Source organism: Marmota marmota, unplaced genomic scaffold (assembly GCF_001458135.2).
Source record: "Marmota marmota marmota unplaced genomic scaffold, marMar, whole genome shotgun sequence".
Lineage (NCBI taxonomy): Eukaryota > Metazoa > Chordata > Mammalia > Rodentia > Sciuridae > Marmota > Marmota marmota.
In genome coordinates this window covers 28,432,974-28,447,780 of record NW_025999990.1, presented here as the reverse complement: position 1 = coordinate 28,447,780, position 14,807 = coordinate 28,432,974, and positions in this window count along the sequence as shown.

The following is a 14,807-nucleotide window of genomic DNA, read 5'->3' as shown; positions in this document are numbered from 1 at the left end:
TAGCATCCTTCAGTATAGAACTTCCTTAGAATTTATAGCAACAATTATCACAATTATCACATTTTAATATTTAAATATCTCTCAGTGAACAATTCAGCTAAGAAACTGAATCTCTGAGTTCAGATACCTATTTTCCTGTTTTTCTTTCTTTCTTTCTTTCTTTCTTTCTTTCTTTCTTTCTTTCTTTCTTTCTCTCTCTCTCTCTCTCTCTCTCTCTCTCTCTCTCTCTCTTTCTTTCTTTCTTTTTTTTTTACTTTTATGATTGACTAGCATGACACAGAATGCTCTAAAAGGCTTAATAAATATGAGTTAATGAACTGGCTGGCTGCTCCTTTACTGATATGGAGACAATCTATTTGACCTTTATCTTATGCTGTGTGGAGATATCATGAGGAGATGTATTATTCAGGGTTGGCTAGATTAAGCATCAGTAGCAAATAATCTCCAAGTTTCAGTGACTTAAAACACCACAATGTTCTCTAGCTTCATGCTACATATCCTTCATGGGTCGGTATGGTGGAGAAAGAAGGGGTTACTCACTGAAGTTATCCAGAACCTGGGAAGCCACAACCTCAAACACAGAAGAGAAAGTATCCCTAGGAATGGCGTCAGTAAACAAATGCTCCCTCATCACAGGTCATTGTCCAGGACTAGTGTCATGACTCCATCTGACCTCAAAGGAAGGATGGAACATGTCATCCTGTCAGAAGGCTAGAAATACTTGACAAATATCACTAATGACCACCGGTGGAGAAATAGAGAATCAATCTTCCAGGAAGTAGAACAGTTGCCTCCTAGGATTTCTTTGCTACCACCAATCCCCTGTTTCTTCTTTTCTGTTTAGAATTATCAAGAATTTTCACACCATCTGTGAAGCCTGGCTTGGTAGCTTGGAGTCAGAGCTTGGTGTCATTAGAAGGAACCTTCCTTTCCAGCTAATCTAGGGACTTGTACAATGACCCAGAGAGTACCTAGGAGAGGTTCTTCTACCTTTGAATGTGGTTTAATTGTGTCCCCCAAGGTTCCATTGTCATTATAGACATCACCCTCACTGTGGTACTATCAGAAGTAGTGGAAATTTTGGGAGGTGGGATCTGGTGTAAGGTCTTTAGGTCTTTGAGGAAATACCGTCAGAAGAGATTGTAAGAACAATGTTTCTCTCTGACTTGCTATTTTATAATATAAGTTATTTTACCCACATGCCTCTACCATGATGTGACTGTAGCCAGGAGGGCTTTTACCAGAATTGGGTTAATGCAGAATCCAAGCCCTTGAACCTTCTAAATTGTGAGCCAAATACATTTTTATTTTTAAAAATTTTATTTAAAAAGAATTTTTATAGTTGTACATGGACAGAATGCCTTTATTTTATTTGCTTATTTTTTATGTGGTGCTAAGGATGGGACCCAGTGCCTCATATGTGCTAGGCAAGCACTCTGCCACTGAGCTACAGCCCCAGACCTTTATTATTATTAAGTTAGCTATCTCAGGTATTTTATTGTAGTAATGCAAAGCTGACTGATAATGGGTTCCACAGGGATGTCTACAGGGAGGTATGTGGGAAGAGCTTCATTCACAATGGGAGAGACCCCAGATCCTCCCTTTGTTTCCTCTTCATATGATGAGTATGCAGGGCTTCTTTGTAATAATTCTTTAGGAAAATACAAGTGATGCTACAGAAAGAATTTGAAAACTATATGAATGTATCTATTTTAGTAAGCTTTTTCACTGCTGTCACTAAAAGATCTGACCAGAACAATTTTAAAGGAGGAAAAGTTTATTTGAGGGCTCACAGTATCAGAAGTCTGGCTCCATTCCACTGGGCTCCAGGTGAGCTGAACATCATGGTGGAAGAGTGTGGCAGAGGAAAGCAACTCACTAGGTGATCAGGAAGCAGAGAGAAACTGTACTCTCCAGATAAAAATATATATCTATTAGCCAGGCCCCAATTCCTATCTCTTCCAGCCACACCCTACCACTTCAGTTACCACTCAATTAATCCTTATCAGGGGATTAATCTGCTGATTGGGTTAGGACTCTCACAATTCAATCATTTCTCCCGCTGAACCCTCTTGCATTGTCTCACATGTGACCTTTTGGGGGACACCTCACATCCAAACCATAACAGTATCTAACCACGTAGATAGGACACTAGTGATTCTACAACATTGTATTAAAAGCCTGAAGCTAATCCTTATAGACTAAATTGATACTTGCCTATGTGCTGTGTGGCCCAGCACCTCCCTGTTACGGAACGACACTCCTTCTGGCTCGTGAATGATTGCTGTTGAAACTGGATTGCAAGACCCTCTCCTTGCCTGTGGAGCTCTATGCACTGTTCAGGGAGCTGCTCCTCCCTGATCCAGCTGGGAAGCAGCTGAGTAGCACTGCAAACAGAGATGCTCTCTCCCTGCTTGTGAGTCCAGTCTTTGGTTTGTTTGGACCAATATATTATGCAAGGTAAACTAAGGAGGATTCAGAATATTTTTGTCTTCTGTGTCTCCAAAATCACAGAGGCTCAAAATGCTTAGGGTCCTTTTTAAGTTATTTTCCTTTTGTTCCTTTTAAAAAACACAGTTTCTGAGCAAACCGAGGACTGATGAGCTGTCCCCAAACTGCAGCACTTACTCCATGCAAATGTGGGAGAGTGACAAAGACCTTGATTGCAGCTTCATTTGCTTTATGCAAAACTCCAGAAGCCAGTTACAGCCACAGAAAACATGAGTAATGGACTCGGGCAAGCAGTGGTGGAGACAGTGGGGCTATCGGGCAGGCTGGCCATGTGGGCCCACCCCTCTTTCATTGGACCACATTGGCTATAGTGGTAAAGGGAGTAATCAGTGGCTATGGGGATGGGATGCTGTCCCCACACAGGACACATTTTCTTTCTGCTGCATGGGATCTGAAACACTCATGTTGGTGTTTCTTCCCTGCATTTTTTAATATTATTTTAATTGACACATAAAATTGTATGTATTTATTATGTTTAACATGCTTTAAAATACGATTGACCCTGTGTATCCATGGGTTCCACATCCATGCATTCAATCAACCACAGATTGAAAATATTTAAAAAAAATGCTTCTGTACTGAACATGTGAAGACTGTTTTTCTTGTCATTATTTTCTAAACAATACAGTATAACAGCTATTTACATAGCATTTACATTACATTATATATTTATAAGCAATCTAGAGATGATTTAAAGTATAGGGGAGGATGAACATAGATTATATGCAAATATTTTACCATTTTATGTAAGGGACTTGGGAATCTGCAGATTTGGGTATTCTGGGGGCTCCTGAATTAATCCCTTGTGGGTACTGAGGGATGACCGTAAGTATACATTCATCCCTTAGGTTAAGTCCTTATTGACATGTCCTTTTCCTGGGAGGGCTCCTTGGTCAAATTGTGGTATGAGTGGTCTCCTTAGTGGGAATGAGGATATGAAAGACGGTGTCCTGATGAAAGGAAGAGGAGGAGTAGGAGGGTCCTGCAGGTGAGGGGGACTGTATGGAGTGGGTGGCTGTGTAAGGTTCACTTCAAAAATGGAACTGACAAAATCCCTCCTCTCTGGGGTTCCTAGGCCTTATTCTTTTGGTGGGAGAACTGCTAGTAAGTTCCAGCTGTTTTCTCAAAATATATTTATGCTAAACTTAGGATTCTTACTGAGTAAAGCCTAGGGGGTAAAGAATAGGAGGGGTATATGCATAGCCTGGAATTTTCACCACCAAAGACACTAATTCATTAATTTAATTAAACACATGACCACACAGCAGCCATACCACATATATCTTCCCTAATGAAAGTATCCAAAACCCACTGCAAATTCTCCTGATTTATTAAATCAAATTATGCAACTCAATCAGTAGAGTTGAAAGACACTGAGTTGGGAGGAAGGGTATCTCAGACTAGTCCAGCTAGGAAATTTTGAAAACCAATTCATTAAGCTTAATGTAAAAAAAGGGGGAGATGAAGGATGGGTATCAAGGGTCTAGGGCTGCAGGCATACCAGCTCTCTGGTCCCTTGCTGCTGTCTGGCACAGAACAGGTATGGGTAATGACTTTTCCACATATGAAAATACATACGTTCCATTGAGCAGGTGAGTGGTGATAATGGCAGAAGGTTGGGATGGTGTCAAAGGTGGTCCCCAAACACTGCAGATCACCTCTTATTCTTATCCCCAGGCTCCACCAGTAAGAGCCCTAAGTTTACCAGGAATAGATTTGGAGAAGAGTTGAGATTTATTTGATATTCTGCTATCAAAATAGCAGGATCTAATGAAAGCAAGGAAAAATAAATAAATATCTGCTGAATCATGGGTTTGTTTAGTATCATCTATTTTCATCTCATTCGCATTCCTCTGTCAATCACTGGCCATCCATAAATGCAATGTTGAGGACTTGGAACTAGGAGGCGGTTTGGCAAAGAAAAGGAGGAGAAGGGAAGCCTGAGCTGCTTCCTAAATAAGCTTGGGTAGGGGTTTGAGATCAGGTGGCATTAGGAGAGGACAGTGGCCTCAAAGAGGCCTCCTCTGCTTCCTTCCTCAGTGCCTCTTTTTTTTTTCTTTCTCTTTTCTTATTAGAACTTTACAGTTATACATAGCAGTTGGGTTTATCCTGACAAACTCATACATTCATGGATTCAATTTCAGTTCATGATCCCCCCTCGTATCCTCTCCTTTTCCCCTTGTCCTCTCTCCCCTCTTCCATTCTCCTTCCTGTACCCTACTAGACTTCCTTCCACTCATCTATTATTTATATTTGATTGTTTCTATTTACTTATGCATAAAGGTAAAATTCCCTCTGGTTTATTTATACATGCACATATCATGATTTTTGAAGAATTCATTCTGCATTGCTTCCCCTTACCCATTCCTTCACTCTGACTCTAGATCTCCTTCTTCTACATTCATGATCTTCTCTAGATCTTTGGTGTCCTATCCTTCTTGCCCCCTTTCATTTGTTTTACTCTAGGTTCTGCATATGAAAGAAAGCATTTGACCTTTGAGTTTCTGAATTTGGAATATTTCATGTAGCATGATATTCTCCATTTCTACCCATTTACTGGCAAATACTACAATTTCATTCTTTCTATAACTGAGAAGAACACACACACACACACACACACACACACACAACAATTTCTTAATCCATTCTTCTATTGACAGTCACCTGTGTTGATCTCAGTGCCTGTATAGCACTGTATAGCCTATATATATGTAAACCTGTATAGCCTTGAAGCCTTGAATTTAGGGGTAAATACATAGAACACATGGTTTTTACCTGGTCCCCTGTCTCTCTAGCCCATGGGAACATCTGCATTTTTGTTTCAAATTTCAACAGGAAGCTAGCCTTCCTCTATGGTATGAGTTCCTGCATTCCTGAGCATTGTGGGTGTTTACAGAGCCTTCTGAGTCATAGCTTAACTGGGTAGCTATGTCACCAATGCCCTGGAGCAACTTCCCTGGCCTCCTGTAGCCCATGTGTGCTGTGGATTAACAATGCAATCTGTAAAACACAGCCAATTCCCCACTGGGTTCTGAGAAAATGTGTCAGTCAGTTCTCTAACTTACAAATGTTCCGTTAGCTAAAAATAATTATAAAATAATAATTATTATTATTATTTTCATTATTTCACTTCTGAAGCACTGAGTACTCTTGGAGTCCTTCATACTGAGTCCACCCATCTGTGCCCATTTTCTTCAACATGGTCCAACTGGCTACTCCTCAGCTTCATGTCACTCACACTTTTGAAAGAGGCCCTCAATACTGAGGAAGCAGAAATATTCTAGTGGCACTTTCTATTTTGTATTTGCTCATGGCTCCTCCAGATTACCCTTTTCTTCCTGACTTATCTTTCACTGCAGTACCCTGATCATATTCTTAACATCATAAGAATTGAGGGACATCTGCTTTCACCACTCCCAAATTTGTTGGAACACCAAGATTAGGCTTGAAGACATAGTGTCTATTATTGCTATAAACTGTACCTAAAGTTATTGCCAGATGATAGAAATTATAGGTTAAATCAGTATTCTTGCAAGGCAATTGGAACTTGAAAACCAGACCCTCTTCTACTACCCTCTTTTAGCAGGATCACACCCCCCCGACCCTTACTATGGTTTCTGTTGCCTTTATCATAATTCCCTATAGCTTTTGATGATACCTGAGATTCTTTGGGGCTTACTTTGTAATAAATGTCCTTCAAGAAACATGCACATTTTCACTGTGGTGAGGCATTCTGTCTATATTCACTGACACATGAACAGAGATTGATTTCCTTTATAAATAATTAGTGGGCATGCAGCATAGAGCAACTCTGGGGGATCCAGACTCAGGACATTTATAGATGAATAGGAGAAGGCAAAGGTGATGGAGGAGAAAGCTATTTGTGGTGAGAATCTGCAGAAAGAAGGTGTGACAGTGTACTCCAAGTGTCCACAGCAGAAGTAAGTCAGGACATTTTAAGGAGATGGCCAAGACTGGATGACTTTGATATAAAACCAGAGATTCACTGAGGGTTCTTCTGGATGCTTCTGTGTATTTCCAAATGAGCATGAGTGGGAGACTCATAGAACCACCACATTTCAGAGCTGACAAATATCTTAGAGTTCAGATCTCTATCTAATGTCTGAATTGCAACCAGGACAACTGATATATAGTGATGGTTTATTCTCTGATTCAGTATTCCCAGAATGTAAAAGAGTTTCTAGAAAGAATTAAACAATTTAATTTCTGGATTCTTCAGAATGGTCTAATTGTCATCTCTTTATTAAGTCATAATGTGAGTCCATATGACTTTCAACCCGAGGCCCTTGTTTTTCCTTTGGAATTGTGCCTACAATGACTGTGACCCTTCCTTTATGGGAAGTATTCAAGTATTTTCGAACAAAATACTTGGATACCCCCAGGAAAATGTCCTGGATCTTCTTGTTAGCCTGAGAATTCTCTCTGAACACCCCACAATCTTTCCCTGAGCTTCATAATGCTTGTGAACTCTGACCAGCACTACAGTGTGGGCATTGTCTCTTCTTGGGTTAGTATATTTATGGTCTAGCAGTTTAAATGGAATGAGGTCATTTTATATTTATGTATTACAATTTCTCTATCAGAACTCATCTTTTTCTTATTGTTCAAATATCAAGAAATTCCTCTAGAAATGTTATACTGTTCATTTATTCATTTAACATAATATTAGAGCAACATCTTTACACTGCCACATACCCAGGCACTCTTTAAAAGGCTGAGTATAGGGCAGTGAACAAAACAAAACAAAGTGCTTTCCCTCGTGAAATTTCTTTTGAAGTTAAGGAGAGAGATTATCAACATATAAATGAGTAATGCATGAATGAAATTATATAGGTGATAGGCAGAGTTGGGTAAGGCCATTTTTAATCTAATGTGCTTTGTAATTTCATGGGCTTCGTATATCAGCCTCCATATTTGCTCCTGCTTTATATCATCCACACAACCATGAGGGAAAGGGTTTTGTGTGAGGATGATAGCATCTATGACTGGTGCTGATACTACCATAGCTCTGACCACAAGCATCATGCACTAATATCATCAGCTCATAAGATAGAAGTTTGGGAAAGATCACTGGCTTCATGTGGCCAGAATGATTGGATCTAAAATCACTTATTGGCAGTGTTACTTGGCCAAGGTTTCTTAACTCTGAACTCATTTATTTGTAAAATGGGTACAAAAATATCTTTTAAGGTTTTAGTAAGAACAAGATGTCATACTGTGTGCAAGGCAAATCTTAACTCATAGCAGAAATAAGGCATTCAGTAAATATTTGCTCTCGTCATTATCCCCTCTCTATACCTCCAGCTCGTGTGTTATTAAAAATGTCCAAGTGATGAAATGGAACCACCATTTGACCTAGCTATCCCACTCCACGGTCTATATCCAAAAGACTTAAAAATAGCATATTACAGTGACACAGCCACATCAATATTTATAGCAACACAATTCACAGTAGCTAAACCATGCAACCAACTTAGATGCCCTTCAAAAGATGAATGGATAAAGAAACTGGTATATACACACAATGAATATAGACTCAGTATTAAAAGAGAATAAAATTATGGCATTTGCAGGTAAGTGGATGGAGTTAGAGAATATCATGCTAAGAGAAGTAAGCCAATCTCAAAAAACCAAAGGCCAAATGCTTTCTCTGATAAATGGATGCTAATCCATAATGAGGGGGGGATGGGATGAGGAGGAACTTTGGATTGGGCACAGGGGAGGGAGGAGAGGGGAAAGAGCTTGGGAATAGGAAACATGGTGGAATGAGACAGACGTCATTACCTTATGTACATGTATGATTGCATGAATAGTGTGATTCTACTTTGTGTACAACCAGAGAAGTGAAAAATTGTGCTCCATTTGTGTAAAATGAATCAACAAGCATTCTGCTGTCATGTGTAACTGATTAAAACGATAAAAAATGCCATGTGAGAAAGACTAAGAATGAAACCATTAGAAATCACCGTCATATTTATCTTATTCAGTAATGTAAGGTCTTTGAACATGGTAGGTGGGTTTGGCATTCTCATGTTGTACCAAGTTATCTGTGTCCTAAAGTCTTTTCCTATAAGAACATCAGCCAAGAAAGAGCACTAAAATGATTTCTGTACCTGGGATGACCTAGTCTAGTAAGGATTCATTGGTTTCAGGTTGAATAGAATTGTGGAATATGGGATAAGATTGAACAAAGTGATTGTAATCAAATAGACTGAGGTGAGATGCATTGGAGTGGAATAAGAACAAGAGAGGGTGAGATGGGGTGATTTGATTTGGAATGAAACAGGATCAGGAGAATTGAAGAAAGAATAGTATGGAAGGAAATGGGTTGAGATCAGGTAGACATATGTAGTATCCAAGGAACAAAGGCATTTCTCTTCTATGTCTTTTTCATTTCTTTAGAGAATCTGAACATGGCTGTAGTCAGCATTTTGATCTCCATGTATTTTGCTCAACTCGATGACAGAGACTTATTACTGTCCTCAATTAGAGTTGCTCTGCTATTTTAATGGAACCCTTCTATGTTGGCTTTATGGCCTTCCTGTCTGACTTCAAATTCATAGCTTGCTGTTTGGCGCATGAGTTTCTCTTTGTCTCAAATGCTGAAAGAATGGGAAGGATTGCTACGATGGTTTCTGCAGTGGGTGTGGGTTGGAGTTCAGTGACTATTCTGCACTGAGACTTTTAACAGCTTTCTGACCCAATAGGGTCATTTTCCCCAGGGAATGCTGCTGCATTATCTATACAAGCCAAAGGGACTGGGTGTCTGTGGGTCACTGGAGAGCACAACTGCCTTTACAGACATTCTGATGCTCTAAAAGTTGATCTCTTCAGAGCGACTGCTCCTTCATCGCCTTCTAGCTCTAGGAGGGCTTCATCATCCTTAAGAGTCTCTTGATGTGAATCTTATGTGCACCTCCAGGAGCCTTTCAGGCTGACGATGATTTATCCATTTGTATTTTCCTTCTCCGCTTTGTCTAAGAATCATCTGGGATTGTGGTTAGTAGGCACTCGGGAACTAGGATTCCCGGGGCTGGGTTTGCCCAGAAATCATTTCTCTCTGTGGACTCCTAAGAGGCTAGAGTGACTGTTGACAAGCTGGCCGTGGAGAATGTATGTGTGGTGTAAAATAAAAAGTTTGGGTTTAGAAGCCAGACATCCTTGAGAGCAGGGCCAGGACTGAGAGTCAGGACTTCCTACAACTCTGTACTTTGCATTCTTTACTTTCCGTACTTATACTTGGCTCTGTAGTATTCAAATCCTGGTCCAGCTACTTCCTAGCTGGGGACCTGGGTGAGTTATTTAAAATCATAGAGCCTTATTTTCCTCATCTCTAAAAATAGTCCAGTGCTCACATCTCAGGTTCTAGCAATAATTAGATGAGGGACCCCAAGTAGGACATTAGGTAGAAGAGATGCTCACAGATGCTCTACCTCTGGTATATACCTCTTCTTGAAAAACAATCAATAAAACAGACTATAAGACAACTACAAAGACCTGAGTCCAGTGGCTAAGGGCTATGGTTTTTCTCATGGAGACTTTTTGTGGTCTGAGTCCCAAAAGATTCTTCAAGCTTGAGCAGAACTTTCACACACAATAGGAACCAGTGGTCTACAGGAATAGATTGGGACAAGAGATCAATATCCCAGGGTTTCAATGCCTTATTGGACTTTCACAGCAAACCCTCTACCTCTCTGCTCAAATGGGCAAATAGGGGTATAATCAATCATGGAAAACATGATATGCCTATGATGACAAAGGCTTCATCTCTAAGTCATCTTTTCTAATAACGTGATTGCTAATGTTTCCTCAACGTAGCTTAAGTCATTGCATTCAAAGAGCTATATATGATGATCATTTAAAGCAAGGTTAGTGTTTTTCCCATCACTCTTATTCCACTTATTGTGTCCTCCTGATCCTGTCCCTTCTAAAACCTACTTTCCCCTTAAAGTCCATTTTATGCTTCTCTTTCTCTTCAAAGTTCTCCTAGATATCCCAGTGCCCTTTGTTCTTTTGCCCACCCTGGGAGATACTTGTCTCCTCCCCTGGGCTGGGGTTAGTACAGTGTTGTGAGCTAAGATGGTGACACCAACTGTGTGTCATATACTGTGCTGGGCTCTGTTCTCTGAGGACATTCTCAACATCTCTGGTAGCTGAGGATCACCCAAGGAAGCCAAGGACATTAGAACCAGGGAGCAAATGGTACCCAAGGACAGACATTGCCTTAATGACAAACTCTAGGCTGGATTCTGGCTCTTCTTAGCAAAGTCCTAGATCCACAATTACTTTACAATTGTCATTTATTTATGTGTTGTTGCCCTATAAATAGTCACTTTATGGCTAGGTAATGGCAGACCTGTTTCAACTAACCAGACAGTGATGAACTTAAAAGAAGAGAAGGGGGCTTGACCAGTGTTTACATCCCCATAATGCCTAGCACACCATCTGGTACACCAGAGATGCTTTTAAAAACGGTCACAACCAAAACCTCAAGTCCCCATATACTTGTTGACTTAGATTCATCTGTACCAGAGATACTCATTTTAAAAACAATTGCTGCATGGGTAAGCATTGTATTATCTGACTATGTTGATTTCCAGTGTTAGCCAATATAGGAATCCCGCTGTGTGCAATATTAGGGGGTCACAGAGGCTTCTCCCAGGCCTTTCATATCCCATAACATAGACAGTTAACCAACCCCTAGTGTTGGAGTCTGATGAAATCCAGGTGATTGAAAAAATCTAATTAATATGGTCTTAATTATGGCAGTAATAATACCTACCTCCCAGCATGAGAAGGTAGATATTAAGTTAGTAATACTAAATTTCCCAAGGGTGATAAGACCCTTTAAGATGAGTTAATTTGAAATTTACTGATATGAGAGAACAGAAATTGGCATATTTGAAAGATTCCAAAGGGGCAAGCAAACATCAATGTATCAGTTAATTGTGCAGTGGATCAGTCAGCCATCTAAGAAATAATGTTAGGCCCTGGCTGTGAAAAAGTAGAAGGTGGTATCTCTGTTTTTAGACCATACATAATGAGGTAGGACAGGCAAACATAGGTCAGTTTGCCCCCACAACAAAATCCATTACAAATACATCATATAGCAATCTCTCCTCTTTTTACTTCTTACCCTTCATTCTGCATTACTTGTTCCAAGAGAGTTGTTCTAATTTAAGATTGCATCCTCTTCTCAGTTTGATTTGTAGCCCTTTTAAGGCAAGAGCTTATCTTGTGTCTCTTCGTACGTATCCTAAACTAACAACATAGTATTGGCATTGAGTTGGTACCCAGTAAGTATTTCTTACAGCTGGAGATTAATTACCAAAAGTCATCACTATGAGGCTCCTTACTTTGGTAGGCTTTCCCAAAGGAGGTTGGACTTGACAAAAGATAGTTCTTGTGGGAGAGAAATAAAAGCTGAGGATAAGTAAGTAGAATTGGCTTGCATCGGGCATTCACCAACAGACTGGGGAATTCATAGTTTATTGTTCAGGAAATGGGGAAGCATTGGTGATATCATCAGTGCATTGGCAGTGGGAGTTCTGAGTGTTCTCCGAATATTGCTCTAAACATATTATTAAAATACATAAAAGGTTTTCTCCATGCAGCCCTGTGTCAGCTGCTCAGCTGGTTTCACACATTTACCCTACTGCCAGCTCAGCTTCGCTCAGATTTCCAGGAAATTTCAGACTAAGACAGGGAATATATTTGCAACCTCCCTGAAGTTATCTATGCAGGGTGTTTTAGAATTAGTTCATCCATCTAGACCTGGAATCGTGGCCCAACTCATCATCTGTGTTGTCACTAGACTATCTCTTGTTATTATTATTTGGATCCTGTATCCATGAAAAATACTTTAAAAAAAAATGCTGTCCTAAAGATGCAAACCATCCCTAATCTTGTCTTTATCTATGTCCTTCTTCCTTCAGTCTTAGATCTGAACATTTCTTCCGATTCCATATTGTAATTTAAGGCCCGGAATTAACACACAGTGTTAAATGCTGTTTTCACATCTCTGAACCTCACAGAATCCCAAAGGTCTAACCACAAATTCAACTGCTTTCACTAGATATGACTACCACTTAATGGAAAAGGCTCCGTATCCAGCTAGTTCCCTTATCAGAAGGGACAGCTGTTCTCTACCAGGTTCTCAAACCTGGTGTCCAACTCATAAAATTATTCAAACAAGCTAATTACATCTACTTGGGGAAACTCAGGGGTATCTTATCCCTTTGTTGCTATAAAACTTGGCTCTCACAGTCCCTACTTGTTCTCTCTATTCCTGAATGCATCCCCTGTGTGGCCCTGCATGATGGCAAGTGGTGTCCTCTTCCCCCAGGATGGACAATCTCATTTGACTGTGTAGGTGTTATTTTTTGGCCATCTCTTGCTACTGAGCATAAGGCATCTCATGCTGATCAATAGGATGAACAGGTGACCAGAACCCAAGTCTCTTTCTTTCTAGTTACTTTAAACTTCACTTGCTGACCCTTCTGATTTTTCTTAACCCAGGGAGGATGGATGAAAGGATGGTGGGGTTTCCTTCTTGGTCTTGTTAGCCCTCCTCCGTGGGCATGGATCTTATGCAGATGATTGCTGCTGAGAATTTTTCTGAGAACTGACCACTGCTTGTGTTTTCTGACACTGATTTGATATCTGTGTGGAGACAGGTAGTAAAACTTACTGCATATGTTTGTGTCATTCATTCAATCACCAGGTTTTTATCGAGCATTTATGAAAATCGCATCCTGAACAGAAAAAGCAGTGTAAAGCAGCTTGGCCTTAAGGCACCCACACTCTGGTGGGGAGGTAGACAATAACATCAGTAATTTTGACATAGACTGATAAATGCTCTAAAATGAAATGGCTGAAGTACTATAGAAAAGCAAAGGCAGAACCAAGAAAAGAAACTATTTGAATTTAGCCAAGGATAACAAGTTTAAGATATGGAGATAGTTTTGAAGCTCAGGTGTTTTGACACTTGTGTGGATTGTAGAAGAACATTCCAGACCAGTATCACATCATGTGCTGATGTTTGGACCACTTCTTAGTATCTTTGTTGCCACAACCTCTTCAACCTTTTTAAAATTCACCATCATCTCTTGCTGGGGTCAGTGTGTCTGTCTCCCTGCTCCTCTTCTTATATGCATAGGGTGAATTTCATCTCAGTGTCCAGAGAAGATTTTTGCAAATGTAAGTTACATGTGGGCCCTCTTTACAACTCTCTACATTGGTTTCTCATTTCATTAAGATTAAAGCGAATGTTTTCTCTAATATGCAGATGCTAATTCACAATAAGGCAGGACACTAGGAAAGAATAGCGTTGCCTTAGATTAGGTAGAGGGAAGTGATCAGAGGGAAGGGGAGGGGATATGGGGCTAGGAAAGATAGTAGAATGAAACAGACATTATTACTGTATGTATATATGTGACTACATGATTAATACGATTCTGCAACTTGTACGCTCAGAAAAATGAAAAATTATATCCCAACTATGTTTGATATAACAAAGTGCATAAATGCATTCTACTGTCATGTATAACTAATTACAACAAATAAAAAAAATTAAATTCCTAAAAAAAAGAGTAAAGTGAAAGTCATCCTAATATCCCAAGATCTTGCAAAACCTTATTCTTTACATATGTCTCTGCTCTTACTCTTCCTATTTGCTGACGCTTTGTGACTTCAGTCATGACTTGCCTTCTTTGAGTCTTATTCCCATCTTAGGGCCCTGTAGTATCTGTTTATGTTGCCTTTGACATGCTTCTCCCAGATATCAGATGGATTCTACCCTCAACTTCTTCAAGTCTCTGCTCAAATGTTTCCTTTTCAATGAGATACAATTGAGGATGCTATTTAATTGTAAACCATGGAATCCCCTTTACCCTGTTTCCCTCTTCTGTATTTTAATAGTCAATATATTTATATAGTCAATATATATACAATAAATGTATAGTCAATATGAGATATATATATATATATATATATATATATATATATATATATATATATAGTCAATTACTGTAGTTTTTCATTTACCGTCTGCCTTTCTGCCTACACTAGATGATTGTAAGCTCAGAGGTGTTGAGACCTTTTCTCTTTTGTTCACTGATACAGCCTAAGGTAGACAAAATGGGTACCTTGGCACATAGTAGGCATTTAGTAGGGAATTATTTGTCAGGATGAACACCAAACTGTGGCTCACAGAAACGTCACAAGAAATTGGTCCATCTGAACGACTTCAGAAAACACAGCTAAAGAAGAGCATA